Below are 16,707 nucleotides of genomic sequence, written 5' to 3'. Positions count from 1 at the left end.
ATTTGAAGTGATTACACCTAGAGACTTTGCAATGGTGTGGTGCACTGACGGGAAGCCAACAGGTAAGTTTCTGTACTGCAGTGCCCATCATCTCTGACAAATTAAGCATGTTGGCTAGGGCTGATGGAAGTTGTCATTCACCACGTTGGCCATGTCTGAGATAGAAGGACACAGAAGGATACCAGATGAAGAAAGATCCAAAACCAAAATGTGATGCTTCAGATATTCAGTGCAAGTCCTCATATGTTGAGAGATCAAATGGCATTGACCTCAAGTTATTTCTTGGTGTTGCTTGATCTTGCAAATTGCTTGAGTTGTAAGACAATATTCACAATAATTTTCTGTGAACTCTCAGATACTCTGAATTGTTTAGTCCACCATGTTTCACTTAGCATTAGTATATTGGGTATTACATGTCTTCGGATGCTTTCACAGAAAATGTTTGTGATTGCTTTAATTGAGCCAACATATTACTTAATTCTGTTCAGGTCACTTACAGCGAGATTACATCTGCGGAATGAGCAATGAACAATGGTTGCCTGGGGATAGATTGCCTTGCTTTGTGCTTAACCCCCACCTTCTTTTCCTGCTGGACTATTTTTTTTATTCTATTCTTGGCCAAGGTTCCTACCTGCCCCTCTAAAAGCAGGGCTAAGTCAAGCAGCACCTCCAACCTGTTCAGCACCTGATCACAAAAAGCACCACAATTCCTGTGTTTATATTATTGTTGTATTCCTAGGGTTTTAGGGTGTGTGTTTTTAACATTTGCAGAAGCAGAAGCATTAGTTCAGAAAAAGAAGGATTCATCTGAGCTGCCTGCTAATCCAGGGAAGCTCTCCTCCAGAAAAATGCAGAGTCCAAGTCTGGTGGCTATTCTCAATAGTAGTGGTCTCAGAGATCTCTCCAGGCAACTTGTTGATCAACTGGATGGGTGTCTGTGTGTGTGTACTGCAAAATAAATACATACACCCCCTTGCCCACCATCAACATGGACACTCATGAGTCCTATATACTCCTGTTTAGGTGTTCTTTGTGCCTGTGTTGAGCAATACAAGAGCAAGGAACGGGACCGTGTTGGAGCAGCCCTGTCCCAACATCATGGACTCTTCCCCTCTCCAGAACACAAAGGTCTACAGCCGGGGCTTCTGCATACAGTTGCATACACAAAGGCATCCCCAGAATTGTGGACCCTGATGGTTCATGCCTGCTTGTTAAATGGCATCTTAGATTTGGCTGTAGAATGAAACTTGTACCTTAAACATAAAGTATGACATTATCTTAGAGCAGATTAGAATTATTTGTAGAATACATTAAGCACTTTGTTGAAGCACTGCATGACAGGCATTAAATAAATGTAGTCTGGTACAATAAACTAGTTCACTGTACTGGCAAAGAGTAATTTTGCTCATCATGATATATCACCAGTCTCTAGGATTTTGTATGTAGAAATTAGATTTGTATGTTTTTTAAATCTTTATCAAAGTGTAACCACTAGAACTGCGCATACAAGTGGAAACAATATATATGGGAATGTGGCAGCATGAAACATTATCAGCTACCCATTCTCATTAGTCATGTTATGGGTAGGCTGGGTGGATTCAAAGAGGTCTAACTGGAGAAAATAGAGAAATGCATAACAATAATGAAAGCTACAGTTAAATTCCCTATGGGGGTTTTGACAGCATAACAATAGATGTCGATGTCCTGCTGTGTCACATATACTTCTCTCTCATATCTGCACAGTAATCTACTGCAGCTCTCTGTCAAGAATAACTTTTTGGATAATGTTAAATAGAAATTTGGTTCCATGGGGGTTTATTTCAACATCCTGAGTTCTAAAGATCTTTTGGAAATAAATCCTAGGAGTTCTCCCATAATCCAGAAGAGGCACAGCAATTTAAGGTCACTTATGACCAGTTTGGGCATGCCTTGGAAAGTGACAGCTGCTCTGTTATTAGTAAGTGGGGCCTTTGGCAGTTTTAGAGCCTGGATCCACTGCTCCCTAGAGGTAGCTCCACTCTCCATCTTGACAAAAAGCAAGAAACAGAGGTGGGCGTGGGTGTGAAATGCATAGAATTTCAATGATGAATTGAAGATTTTCTTTCAAAGGCTTGTAAGACGTGTATTCTAGTACTATCAACCCACTCCTTAGAATCCAGATTTCTGTCCCCCTTCCCCCGAAGCTTTGGGTGTCAGTAGAATTGCTGGCATTGTTCTTGGTTTTCCAAGCTCTTGCTACCTTACAGGATCTCTCAGAGGCACTGAGGGGGCTGGGCCATTTCCAGCTTTTCAGGTCCCCAGCCATAACAAAAATTTAATAATGATGACACATGAAACCAAATAAGACCATTTTTTTATCTCCTCAGTATGACAAAATCTATATCAGTTAGCAGATATTGAGATATATAGATACACCAAATCACTTCTCTTATTTGGTCCAATTTGCAGCTCTAAGTGGAGTGTCTGTGTGTGTGTGTGTGTGATTTGAATCACATAAGAACAATTTTCAAAACTTATCAAATGCCAAAAAAATTAACAAGTGTCTACATATGAGCCTCCCTTTGAGCTCGTGGCAGAGACCAAATGGCCCTCCATCCCCCTCTCCACCTCTGACTGACCCTGGCACCCGATGTTCAGCAATAAGTGCAGCCTGCTAGAAAGAACTTCCCAACAGCCGGTTGGTGTACACTCTGCTGGAATATAACCTTTTATGATTCATGGTACAGCTAATTAACAACTGTCAACCAAAGGTTTCCCAGGTCTCTGTGGGCCATAAAGTATTTTCTCTCCAGTAATTTGGATTAACAGAAAAACTGAGTTAACGAGACCATTGGCTGACCAAAGGATACATAAGAGTACTTGCTTTTGTGTGAGTCTTATTTGCAAATCTAGTAATAGCTTAAATATTTCTTGCCTTACCTTGACCTGGTGTGACTAGAACCAGGGATATCTACCAGAATCATCTACCAGAATCACCTGGAGCAGAGCAAGAGTACAAAAATAGGCATAAAAGGCACAAATGTTGCTTTCTATGTGTGCAGATGGATGGATGGATGGATGGATGGATGGATGGATGGGTGGATGGATGGATGGATGGATGGATAATTGCTCTAATTTAAATAGAAATAGAACACATATTACCATAGTTGGGAAGGCTGTGACCTGGTTGCTGTGTATCTGCTCAGTCTACTGTTAAGCTGCTAACTGCTGATGGGCAAATTTAGGGTCCCTATTCTCCTTCCTTGGGGTTATTTCTCTTTAAACCAGACTTGGGTCAGACAGCCCTTGAGATGGAGGACTACAGTGGTACCTTGGTTCTCAAACTGCTTGGCTCCCAAACGCCACAAAACCAGAAGTTCCAGTTTGGGGGGGGGAAATTGGAAGCTGAAGGTCCAACGCAGCTTCTGCTTGACTGCAGGAAGCTCCTGCAGCCAATCGGAAGCTGCACCTTGGTTTTTGAACTGTTTCGGGAGTCAAACTGACTCCTGGAATGGATTAAGTTCGAGAACCAAGGTACCATTGTATTTCAAAAAAGAGGCTGGTCCTCTGAAAGCCCTTCAAACAGAGGGTGGTTCTCACTTGGCCATCCTCTTTCCTCTCAGTAACCACACACCTGCTCTGTTATGGCCTGTCAACCACTGCTCAGCCAGGTCAATCTCTCTCTGCAGCTTGCTACCTCCCAGCATGCAGTGCCCAGCTGCCACTGCATGTTAGAATATCCCCATACCAGGGGATAATCCTATAAGCACTGAAGCTTTCTAGTTCCTTCAGTAAGTCAAAATTAGGTCCTTTCTATGGATTAAAAAAAGTAAGTTTTATTTGTTTCATTGTAAGCTTTTACTTGTCGCAGTTGCCCATCTGAACCTCTGCAAACATTGGCATTACAAATAGGTTTTACTGAGTTACACCCACAAGTCAGACTGTCTCATCTGGTTCTTTGGTGAGCCTCACAAGGCAGGTTGCCTCAAAAACAGCAGCTAATCGATCAAATCCAATAAAGCCTTCCTGTTGCTCTGCTGCAGCATCCCACTATGATGCCTTCAGGCCTTGGTAGAGGGAGTACAAACACTGACTTACAGAAGAATTGCCAGCAGCCTCACAAGAGGGAGCAAAAACAAACCTGAACTCCAGCATCACCATTTCCTGCTGCTCCTTTTCAGCCTCAGGCTTGAGTACCTTTTTCCGACAATTGATTGTGAACAGTGCTCAGACAATTAACAAGCAAAAAGCAAAATTCAGGGTCAACTTTAAACCAGCCAAAGGTAAGCTACTTCCACAGACCACACAGAGAAGTATGTTTTGAAGTGGCGCAGGAAACCTTACCGTACAGAAAGTATTCAGGACTGTCACATTTACCACTATCGCTCTCTCTTTCTCTGTTGTTTTTTTTAAGAGACAGGGATCTACAACTTTTCACTGGCCTTGGGGCTGGAGCAATGCAAACCACTGGGTTTTCATAACTCCTAAGAGCTATGAGAGTGTTATCCTCATGCATTAGCATGCATATCTGTATTTTTGGCATGCCTATTTGGAGTGAACAATGTAAATTGCATGTGTCAGGTTTAACCTGTTGGAACACTTGGCATTTTCTCATTCTAGCATTACTTTGTGTCATCACCTCTCCTGCTCCACATCCTGCTAGGGTACAGGAACATGTAATATGTTGGTGTGTCTTCTTCAAAATTGGCCCCCTAGTTTACTTCACTCCCTCATTTTGTTCCTATCACAACCCTTTTCAGACATTCAGTCTGAACATGACCTGGATAGTTCCATTGGTAGAAAGCCTCTCCTCTTGCAAAGAGGGGAGGGGTTGTGGGCGGGACCCGATGTCTGCCTCATGCAGGGGGCATTGCCCCCTGCTCCCCTCACTCACCTGGCTGGCGCACCTCGCCCACAGGTAAGCCCCCAATCGGGTGGCTTGGAGGGGGTGGGATTTGCAGCTCAACTTGCTGCTGCGCCAGCCATGTGGCTCATTTTCCACCTTCCCTTCGCGATTGGAATGTGTTTGTGGTGTGTGGAAGGGCTAGGTGTGGCCATCGCCTACACTTTCAATTTTGGGTATTCCGTTAAAGGAATCCGGCGGTCGTGGATCCTGTCCGATGCCTGTGTGGCGGGGGGCCATGGCACGACCCTCAGTGACATCAGGGGGAGAGCTTATAGTTGTATTAGCATCAACAGGCTCCACCTACTGGTGAATAAACCCCCTTTTTAGGCTCACCCCTCTTTGAGTGGGTGGAGTCAATTGTCGTGATCCAGTGCCTAAGCCAATACCTTTTCACTTGCTGTAATCAATTAAGTTGTGGCCTTTTCTTGCCCATTAACCTTATATTACGTGTCTGTGTATCTTCATTTCACTAAGCGGGGATCGGGTCCTCGAACCACAACATGAGACTCTTACTCTGAGGGTTGTGAGTTCAAGCCCTATGTTGGGCAAAGGATTCCTGCATTGCATGGGGTTGGATTCAGTTACCCTTGCAGTCCCTTCCAACTCCACAGTTCCATGATTCTGTGATGCATGGGAGCACTAGTGTGGAGAGGGCATGGGTATACAAGCAAGCCCCATCTCCATGCATGCTGGCCTGAGGTGAAGGAGAAAATGCCACAACTTTATTTATATATACTGCCCTCTTGCAAAACATCAGGTTGATGCACAGCAACATAAGAAGCCTTCCTCTTTTTACCTACAGAAACTGCCTGAACTGGTGGTTGAATTTCAGTTCAACACTGGTTGTGGGCTAGTGTCCCTCATAACAGCTGAGGCAGCAGGATTGTCATACCTAACTTCAAGAGAGTGGAATGGCCAGGTATCCTTGGGAGGAACAGCAGGAGGTTGCTGCTGCATCTGCTGCCTGAGGCTATTGCCTTACCTTGCCTAGTGGTAGAGCCGGCCCTGGAGAGATACTTGACTCTCTCAGCTTCCTGAATAGGAATGTGAATCCAGAAACTATCAGCCCAGCTTCAAAATATTATCCATGCTGTCTTTGCAGACTGGCAGCCAGTAAATGGCAGAGCACTTTATGTGCATGTGCAGGTAATGTGACTTCACAAGATGTAGACCCTTGAAGGTTGTTGTTTTTGCTTTAATATTAGATCAGGCTTTGACACATCCTACATGCTTGGCAGGGAGCTTCAGAGCCAGCAAAAGCATACTTTAAGATGAAAATCTACCTTTTGAGAACTATCAAAAGGAGCGAAAAATGTTTCTGGCATTTTAAAACTAAAATATCAAAGAGCTGAATTTATTTTATTTTATTGGTGAGGTGCGAACAATCCCTCTCTGAGCCTAATAAGATTGAACCTAATTAAATTTAAATACATGCAGTGGATGAAGGGCACATTACATGAAACTAAGGAACTGAACCTGAACCAAATAAAAGATATCTGAATTAAGTGGCTGAAGGGCAGCTCTGCTCATCCCTAAACACTTGTATCTACTTACCAAGTCTCTTTCTACCATGTACATCAAAGATACTAGAAGGCAGCCAAATCCAGACAGGCACAGGCAGACATCCTTGACTAAGTCAAGACAAGAGATGGAGGATGTTGTAGGATTTCTTAAAAATGAAATTGCATTCATATTACAGCTACATTAGTGCATCATCATGACTAACATTGCAGTAATGAATGTCATGTGAATTTGTGACAAGTGAACACTTGTTTTAGCTGCACCAACATCTCTTGAGCACTTACCTGCCAAAAAAAAGTGTGATTCCTAAAACATGCCATTTAGCTGCCACTGTGAAGACAAAGGAACAATCCAGCCAAAGTTAAGCAATCTCAATGGGAAAAGAGTTAAGCATGAAATTTGTGGGTCCTAGAAGTGCTCAGCTTGGCTGGATTGCTTCCCGTGGTTTACATCACAACACTGAAAGTATGATTCAGTTATGAGCAACAATTCTATGTGTCTCTTCCTACAGCCCTTCAGTGTTTTTGAAGCTTTCCTATTGTGCAGTCAGATAGAAGAAAGCTTATAACAGAGGTCACACACAGCAACTTATCTGGGCCCTAAACCAGATGGATGAGAGGTTGCCTGCTCTTGATGGCGGGTCTCCTCCTTCTGAAGGAGTAGCTTGAGGGTCCCTCCCCCCCCCTTTTTTTTAAAAAAATTTATTTATACCCCGCCCATCTGGCTGGGTTTTCCCAGCCACTCTGGGTGGCTTAGAACAGAATATTAAAATACAATAGTCTATTAAACATTAAAAGCTTCCCTAAACAGGGCTGCCTTCAGATGTCTTCTAAAAGTCTGGTAGTTGTTTTTCTCTTTGACATCTGCTGGGAGGGCATTCCACAGGACAGGTGCCACTACCGAGAAGGCCCCCTGCCTGGTTCCCTGTAACTTGGCTTCTCGCAATGAGGGAACTGCCAGAAGGCCCTCAGCACTGGCCCTCAGTGTCCAGGCAGAACGATGGGGGTGGAGACACTCCTTCAGGTATACTGGACCAAGGCCGTTTAGGGCTTTAAAGGTCTGGATCCTTTGCTGTCAAATGAAGGCTCAGGTGCTCTCAGTGGCACGGTGCCTTCCATCACCTTCGGTTGGTGGCCCAGCTACACCCCTATCTGGACAGGGATAGCCTAACTACTGTTGTCTATGCTCTGGTAACCTCTAGGTTAGATTACTGCAATGCATTACAGTGGTACCGCGGGTTACATACGCTTCAGGTTACATACGCTTCAGGTTACAGACTCTGCTAATGATAATGATAATGATAATGAATATGAATAATGAATGAATAATGAATATATCATATATCATAATCCTTTTATTCCTCAACTTATTCCAAATTATTAATCCAGTCTAAACAGATGATACTTTACCTCTATTTTGTACACCATTTTCTTCCTGAAACTATAACATTGTTTTCGTGTTTCTTTTAAGACATGATTTTCAGCTCATGTAACCAAACCTGCCACATGCCATTCCTTAACTCTTGAAAATCTTGCATCATCATAATAGTTTTCTCTGTTTGGGACTCCTGTTCCCCCATGTTCAGTATTTTTATATAAAACATTCCTTTGTTATATGTGAATTAGCCCTATTTTTAAGATATATACAGTAACAGAGCCTATAAATGGATATTCATAAAGAAGAAAAATAGCCTTCCTGAAATATTTATTTCAACAATTGCTATCCCTCCCATTCAAGAAACAGGCAAAATATTTCAGTATCTTAATTCAGACTCAGTTCTTCAATAGGATTGTCTTTAAAGCAACTAGAGAGACAGGCAGCTGGCAATTCTACGATACTAAGGTTGAGGTGTAACGGGGAAAAACAATTTATTTTCAGATCAGATACCTGCTGCTACCAATTTAGATATTGGATAAACTATCAGAAATGAAAACACCAAACTGCAATGGAGTGTTTCTCCCCCCAACCTTCTCAAATTTTAGAATCAGCTACTTTCAGTGCATGTCTGTCGAGAACCCACCTCCACTTTTTTAGATGACTAGGGCTCAACTGCAAAACAGAAAGTGTGAATACTGCTAGAAGATAAGAACAGAAGGCTTTAAACACACACACACACACACACACACACACACACACACAACACTGTGATCACCCTCTGGGGAGGAAATTAGATTTGTGCACTTAGAGAATACCAGGGGAGGGAGACAGTTTAAGCTGGAACCAGAGATAGAGGACAACAGAGCTCTTTCTGAGTGAATATCACCTGCTGGTGAAGAAATTAGCTAGAACACCCAAAAGAAATCAGTGGAAAGAAGTAACCTTATGAAACATTTTCCATTTCTCATCTCTGTTAAGAAATGCAGCCTTCTGTGCCTACCAAAAGATATTGAATGACTGCGGGAAGAATTCATGGCATATATCCATGAAACATGCATTCCTGTGCATATTAGCCCTGTTCCCACTGCACGACGTGCACAGGGAATATGTGCTTACACCTTGACCTTCAGAGGAAGAGCGTGATCTATCCTACATGTGTAACTCTTTACATGTGAACAGTTTATTTATTTAATTAATGATAATACCACTTACATGCTCAATAAATTTATTATAAAATAATGATGCATGAGGTGACAATCCTTTTATTCCTTAACTTATTCCAAATTATTAATCCAGTATGATCAGGAAACCTGTAAGCTCCTCTTTTCCCCTTTGCACTCACCTATCCTCCCATGAAATATGCTCTGAAAGGCCCTCTCAAGAGCAGATTTAGGAGTACATGGGGAGGGAGATATTTTATGCCAATAATAATAATAATAATAATAATAATAATAATAATAATAATAAATAATAATTTATTTCTTCCCTGCCCATCTGGCTGGGTTTCCTCGGACACTCTGGGTGGCTTCCAACAAAAGATTAAAAATACACTAAAACATCAGTCATAAAAAACTTCCCTAAACAGGGCTGCCTTCAGATGTCTTCTAAACATCAGATAGTTGTTTATTTCTTTGTTATCTGAATGGGAGGGTGTCTGGTTCCCTGCCTGGTTCCCTGTAACTTCACTTCTCACAGGGAGGGAACCGCCAGAAGGCCCTTGGCACTGGACCTCAGTATCCGGGTTGAACAATGGGGGTGGAGATGCTCCTTCAGGTAAACTGGACCAAGGCCGTTTAGGGCTTTAAAGGTCAGCACCAACACTTTGAATTGTGTTCAGAAATGTATGGTGTGTGTTCCTCTGCTAGCTGAACAATGTTGAATTTCACATGTTGGCTCTATTCATACCTTTGAATGCATGCATGCAGTCAGGAGAAGAGCCCATGGGACCAACTGTTCTCCATCCCAATCCCTGTGCATGTGCGTTATGTGAGCAGGACTAGTGTTATGGCTTATCTTGTCTTTTTTCTTCCTCTTGCGCAATAAAGAGTGCAATTACCTATTGATGCCCATTAATTGTGCTTGGGGAAACTCTGGAATGAGACGACACAAATAGGAACCAGGAAACTGCAAACTGAATAGTCTTGACTATGTTTCTGATTCTTGGGGTAATTAAATTCCTTCCAATATGGAGAGGAATCTGAAAAATAGGCCAAATCTATCCTCATAGTGCTGCCATTATTACTGAGCATAATATAAGGCATACAGCTGCTGTAAAGTTCTGGACAAATAAAGAGCTGTAGTAAGCAAACTGTTGCAAAAATGCATTAAAAATTCAGAGCCTGCTAGGACATAACTGGACTCAATCTTGCAGAGCTCTTGAGAACATAACAGAAACTTTGAAATACGGCATGAGGTGAAATATATGATTGACAATAATCCTTAGAGTGGTCATTTAAAAAAGTAAAAATCCTGGGGGAAACATGAATGTGAAAATGATTATCAGTACACAAGAATTGTTCTTGGATCCACTGTGAGGTAATAAAAATTTCTTCAATCATATTAGTATTTATTTTTTAAACATCCTCTCTCTTTTTACATTTTCACGAAAAACCTGTCATATATATTATATTATATTATTATATTATATTATATTATATTATTATATTATATTATATTATATTATATTATGGCAGGAAGTAATTTAAAAGTAATATATATATTCCATAGTTTTCCTGAATGTGGTTTATAATATAAGATCTTGGTGTTAGAGTAGATGAAATTAAGTTATTACATTTAAAAAACAAACACCATAATTTATAGCCTAAATCAGAACAAACACCGGTCTACTAATTTTGAGGGGGGAAAGGATACTGAGAAACAAAGGATTGCAGAGGGGGGAACCAAATGAAATATTGCTACGTTTTGGCTCTGGGACATCAAAATGTATCATTTCTTTAAGTGATACAGAACCTTTTTAGGCTTAGCATAGCATGGCCAGATGTACACTGCAGCATTCTGTTGTTGCCTGCTCACCTCAACCCCTCTGAAGCCTCACTTCTAGAGGAGCTGCTTTTTTGGACTGCATTCATACGGCACTTGAGTCCATCCTTCCTACACTTCCTAACCAGTTCATTTTCACATTTTATGTGACCGTTCACATGACATAAAATCCACTTATAAAAACTTAGCAGAAAATCAAGCCATGATGGCTCTGGAGGCAATAATGCTTTGGAATTCTGGTTACTGTTCTTGTGCTCAAATTCTGCTTGCATGATCAGATCTTCAACTGATGGTTTAGGGCAGGGGTCCTCAAACTTTTTCAACAGGGGGCCAGTCCTCTGTCCCTCAGACCTTGTGGGGGACCAGATTTAAAAAATTGGGGGGGGGATGAATGGTGGCGGAGGGATGATGAGCGGCAAGCGAAAGGGCTCCAGAGAGGGGCTGGCAGCAACAAAGCCCAGACCCCTTCCTCCTCTAGGCAGGGCAGGGAGAAGCCAGGAGGAGGGAGGGAGTAGGTGCCACCAGCACCACCGTGTGAGGGAGAGGGAAAGAACGCACGCACTGGTGATCCATGCACTGGCAATCCACGTGGCAATTCCTGGACTGTCCGCAGGCTGAATTTAGAAGGCAATTGGGTCTAATCCGGCCCATGGGCCTTAGTTTGCTGACCCATGGTTAAGGACCAGCTATCGAGTCATGTCCTGATGAAAGGTGGATGAAGGCTCTACTCTCAGGCCTAGATTTTCACATCTGCTGCTACCAGATGCTTTTACCTGGATAATAAATGTATAATTTTAATGTGGCCCCAAATACGTAGAGGAACATGTTCCCATCAGAAAGTTTGAAATAGCAAGTGATAGATGGCTAGGCCCAGGAGGACATATTGTATCCAAGTTTGAACAATTGTTCACTGTTAGGACTGAATGAATGCTTTCCTTCCACTGCTACCTAATGATTTTAACTGGATAATGTATAACATTTGAAATTATCTGAAAGATTTAGAAGAACCTGTTCCCATCAGGAAATATGAAGTAGCAAACAATAGCTGGCTGGGCCCAGAAGTACATATTATATCCCACTTTGAACAATTTTTCACTGTCAGAGCTGAATTAATACTTCCCACTCCCCTGTTTGGTGGTGGCAGTTGTTGCTATTGGAAGAGGCCATCATAATTTCACATTAACTTCAGGAAAAAAAAAAGAAAGAAAGAAAGAAAGAAAGAAAGAAAGAAAGAAAGAAAGAAAGAGAATTTTTGAAATGTTATCACTTGCAGACTATGAAATCCCATTTAAAATCACCATGCCCATCAAACACACATTTTCAATCTTTCATAAAAGATACAGAAAGCAATTCAGTTGAAACAATATGCAGTAGTTCCCTAGCAGTTCAATAGGAAAAAAAACCACTTGGAAACCAATGATCAACAGCAAAGGCTTTCTTCAAGTGGCTAAATATTCTAGTGTGAAATATATGGTAGATTACAGAGAGAGCTAATTTTCAAAAGGTAATTTACACTGGTGAAAATTATCTATTGACTAGATCCCTACATTAGGACCTAACACACATGAGAACTTATTTTATTGTAACTTTATTGAATTTATTGTAACTTTTGTCATCTTCGTCATCATCTTTGTCATCATCGGCACGCTGGCCCCGTGACCCGGAAGTGTCTCCGGACAGCGCTGACCCCCGGCCTCTTAAGTGAGATGGGCGCACAACCCTAGAGTCGGACACGACTGGCCCGTACGGGCAGGAGTACCTTTACCTTTACCTTTCATTATCACATTACCACCATAATTTCTAAATCATATTTTAGTGTACCAAGTATTTTACCATTTTTATCTCAATCAAGCCACCTGGCTCCTCCACTTCTTTCTGAGGACCATTTCACACATTAAGCAAGGAATAACCCACGTTTGCCCCTGGATACATGCTCAACAAAGAGTTCCAGCCAATGTTGTGTACATTTGTATGAAGCACATCCTTGTCATGTTACCGCTTTGCATTTTAAGCTGCACATGGTGTATACCTAAAAGCCATAATCAGTGACGAGACTGTGACCTTCCAGGGGTGGGGGAAATAATGAAATGAAGGGGTGGCATATAACATTATTAAGAGAGAAACAATTTTGCTGAACACATCGACCACAAATACACTGAGAGTGAAAGCTGAGGAAGAAAATGAGGTAGCAGGAAATATTTTGGCCAAGAATCTTACATCAACTGCTCATCACTCTTTCATGTTATTCCTTTGCCCTGAGATCACCTTCTGATGAGTCATATTTAAAATGACCATAAGAATTCTGGAGCCCAAAGCAAACTATTGATCAGAGGTGGGGTTCCTGTGACCACCAGGTGTTAGACTCCCAATGCCCATCAGCTACAGCCAGCATAATATCAGGCACCTACATTGTATATCTGCACTTTTTGTTTCTTTTGTTAATGTTACTGAAGAACTTTTGCACATGCGCTTTCAAGGCAGCTGGCTTTGGATGTTGGTCTGTTTGGATGGCCACGTCTATGAAGAACCACAGAATTTACATTCTTAGCAGCAGTAAGTGACTGGGGAAAGGATGCTATATTCTCAATACACCCAAGCCAGCCAAATTTATATTCTGCACCAGGTAATTACAAACTTCAACAGCATCACTAGTGGAAATTGTACCTTGGCTAAAGATAGACGTGTATATTAAGTTGGATTAGTTAGCACATATATTTCAGAGTGGGTTTTTTTTGGGGGGGGAGAGAGTTGACGTTATCACTGCATACACTGAGCAGATTCTCATTCACTGTAGATAAGATTCTAAGCTGAGGATTGAATCTATGGGTTTAGATGGAAAGGCCAGTGCCAGGAGAGATGACAGGATTATAAATAATGGATAGGAGTTGGGCTCCTGAAGGAGATGGAAAAACAAGCAGACAGGAATATTTGATAATATTCTTTCCCAACAGAAGCATCCTTCTTGCTATGAGACACATGGTTCAACATGTTTTCTTGGTAGCTTTCCCCAAACATTTCATAATCATTGCTTTCTGCTTCTGCAGAGAGATATTTCATTTCATCTTTCTTTTGGTGATAATGAAAAGTAGTTCCATTTTCATTCAGAATGCTTTTTTAAAATGTCAGTGTAAATTGAAATACAGTGTCAAGGTAAATATTACAATTTCTCTAATTGTGGGGGTGGAAATCTTCTAAGGTAGTCCCATTTGCAGATTCAACAACATTCATTGTATCATTTACATGCTTACCAACTTTACAAATGTTATTCCCCTCTCGGAGCCTAATGAAGAAAAAAATTGTGAAAGGCTATGGAAGAGAAAGAATCAAAACTACTCATGCAGCACAAAACTGTGTGTGTTTAATGAGAAGAGCATTCCACTGTGTTCAGTGAGGCTTAACAGAGGTAAATGCAAAGGACTGATGGTTTAGATACCCATTTCTCACCTGGTGAAGTGGATGCAAGTGGAGATGAAGGGGGAAAGGGCCAGACTTGTCATAAGCCAAAATGAACCTCTTGGCTCAAGTAGCAGACTGGGAGAGGAGGAATTTAGCATCCTCTACCCAGTGGCGTAGCGTGGGTTGTCAGCACCCGGGGCAAGGCAAGTAATTTGCACCCCCTAACCCGTGGAGCCAGGTAGTGGCAGAGAGCTGCGAGTGCGAGCGCCCCTCCCCCCAGATGTTGCGCCCGGTGCGGCCGGCACCCCCTGCACCCCCCACGCTATGCCACTACCTCTACCCACCACCAGTAAATCTGTTGTCTGCCAGTTTGTTCCCCTGCTGCAACTAACCACTATCAGGCCTGCCTACATTCTGCTGAACAATCTTCCTCAGGCTTAGAATGGGGCCAGCAGTAACTGTTGCCAATGACTCTAGGAATACCTCTGTCCCTTTTCTATGGTGGAGAGTTCTGCAGCAACGCTGCTCCTTCTCCTAGAAGGCACCATCTTCTTACAGGGGTTTGTCTGAGCTGTGACCACTTTCCAAATGCAGCAGCAAATGCTGTTTAAAATATAGCAGCAGGCAGCCCCTACTTCTTAAAGTGAAGCAAAGTGATATGACAGCCACAGGTGTTCTCCAGGGTCACCTAACTTGCAATGCCTTCTTGGAGGAAAGTAGTTATGTTGCAAAATATTTATCAGAGGGAAGCATTATGGGGTGAGACAGCCCAGGACAGCTAAGCAGTGTTCATGCTGTCACTGCTAATGCCGCAGAAAACAAGCTTTTACAATAGCAGCTGGAGGAGAAGGAGCAGGATTGTGTAAAATGCGGGGAGGCTGGTTGGGCATAAAGCAAACTTGAATGGACTCTAATCAGAATTAGGACGCCAATAGGTGGGCTTGCATGGGCTGAGAATTGTTGTTTTCCAAAGCACCAAATTGGGCTCTATTTATATTATTTATTTAGAGATCATTATGTCTAACTTCTATTTATATAATAAATTCAAATAAGCTTACAAAAATCCAAAAAATACTAGTACTACTAGTGGTAGTGCACTAGTAGTAGTAGTAATGCACTAGTAGTAGTAGTAATGCACAATAGTAATGCACTGTTGCAATAGGAACTGTTCAAACTGCGATAGAAGCATTTCAAATTACTAAAATCAATTTCAAGAGCAGGATAAAGCAATTCTGTATAAAACTAAAGAGGGATAAATTTAACACACAATAACACTTCATGCATCACAGCCCCACTGCTATGAAGGATCACTGAATTTTGATGTGTTCATATAAGCATAGCGTGGTATGGTTTTGTAGCTTATTCTTCTTTCTTAGCCTCTTTGGGAAAGAATCTTTTATTTTTTATTTTTGTATCATCATTAGTTTGCCCAAAACAACTGCTCATCCCCTATGAATGGAGCAGAAAATTGAGCGTCCCAAAGGACGGCACACTCTGTCCTAGCCCACCAATCCCAAGCTGTGACTAGAAAGCCAAAGGCATTGTTGGCCTTCTGAAGTTGGACTACTTTACTTTTGGAGTTGTTGAATGTGGGGGACTCCAGGGGTGTCACTTGAACCATTGTTTCTAAATAACTGTTCTGAACAAATGATACCTCTGAATATCCTTTTGAAGTACTGTGAGCAGAATAATATACAGTATTCACTGAGCTTTATTTAAGAGGGTTTGTTCAGCACCACCCCTCCCACAAATACCTCAGTACTACAGAATAAATATTTTCTGTTTAAGCATCAGATGGGCAATGAATCACTTCACTGAAAGGCTAAGCAGAAGGTTTTCTCCTGTGGCAGACAGAATTGCATTGGAGTGGGGGAGGGAGAGAGATTTCTAGATTATTCTTAAGGATAAGATCCTAAGACAACCTCTGCTGCCAAAGACCCATCTAGTCCAACGTTCTGTGCTCACAGTAGCTCACCAGATGCCTACAGTAAGCCCACAAGCAACTCTACCCCTATTCACAATCATACTTCCCCCAGTCCCAGAATACCACAATGCCCAAGCATGCAAAGCATTCTCAACAATTTGCAGTGCATCTCTGTGCATGTCAACTCAGAAGTAACCTCCCTTGTGTTAAATGGTGCTTTTGTGGTTTATTTATGCATTTTCACATACTTAATATATATACATTTTACAATTTCTTTCATTAATCTCTTACCAAATGACTTCCACATCCACCCCTCTATTGTTCCCTATTTGTTCATTTTTTGCTGCATATCCTTTTAATACCACCCAAATCATTCTTTACATTCACCAACTGTTTTTAACTGCTGCTCATATTTCTAATCCAACTTGGACATTTATTTGTTTGTTGTATCTCTTTAAATACTCGCCAAAAAGTCCCCAGTCTTCCCATATCCTTCTCTTATCTAGGACTCTTATCCTTGTTATCATAGTTGCAAGTTCTGCATATTCGATCAATTTACATAGCGATTCTTCTTTCGTTGCATTTTTTTTTGTCCTTCCATTTT

Source organism: Podarcis tiliguerta (assembly GCF_965153285.1).
Source record: "Podarcis tiliguerta genome assembly, chromosome: 3".
Taxonomy (NCBI): Eukaryota; Metazoa; Chordata; class Lepidosauria; order Squamata; family Lacertidae; genus Podarcis; species Podarcis tiliguerta.
The sequence above is the reverse complement of the archived record's forward strand: the minus strand, read 5'-3'. Positions refer to the sequence as shown.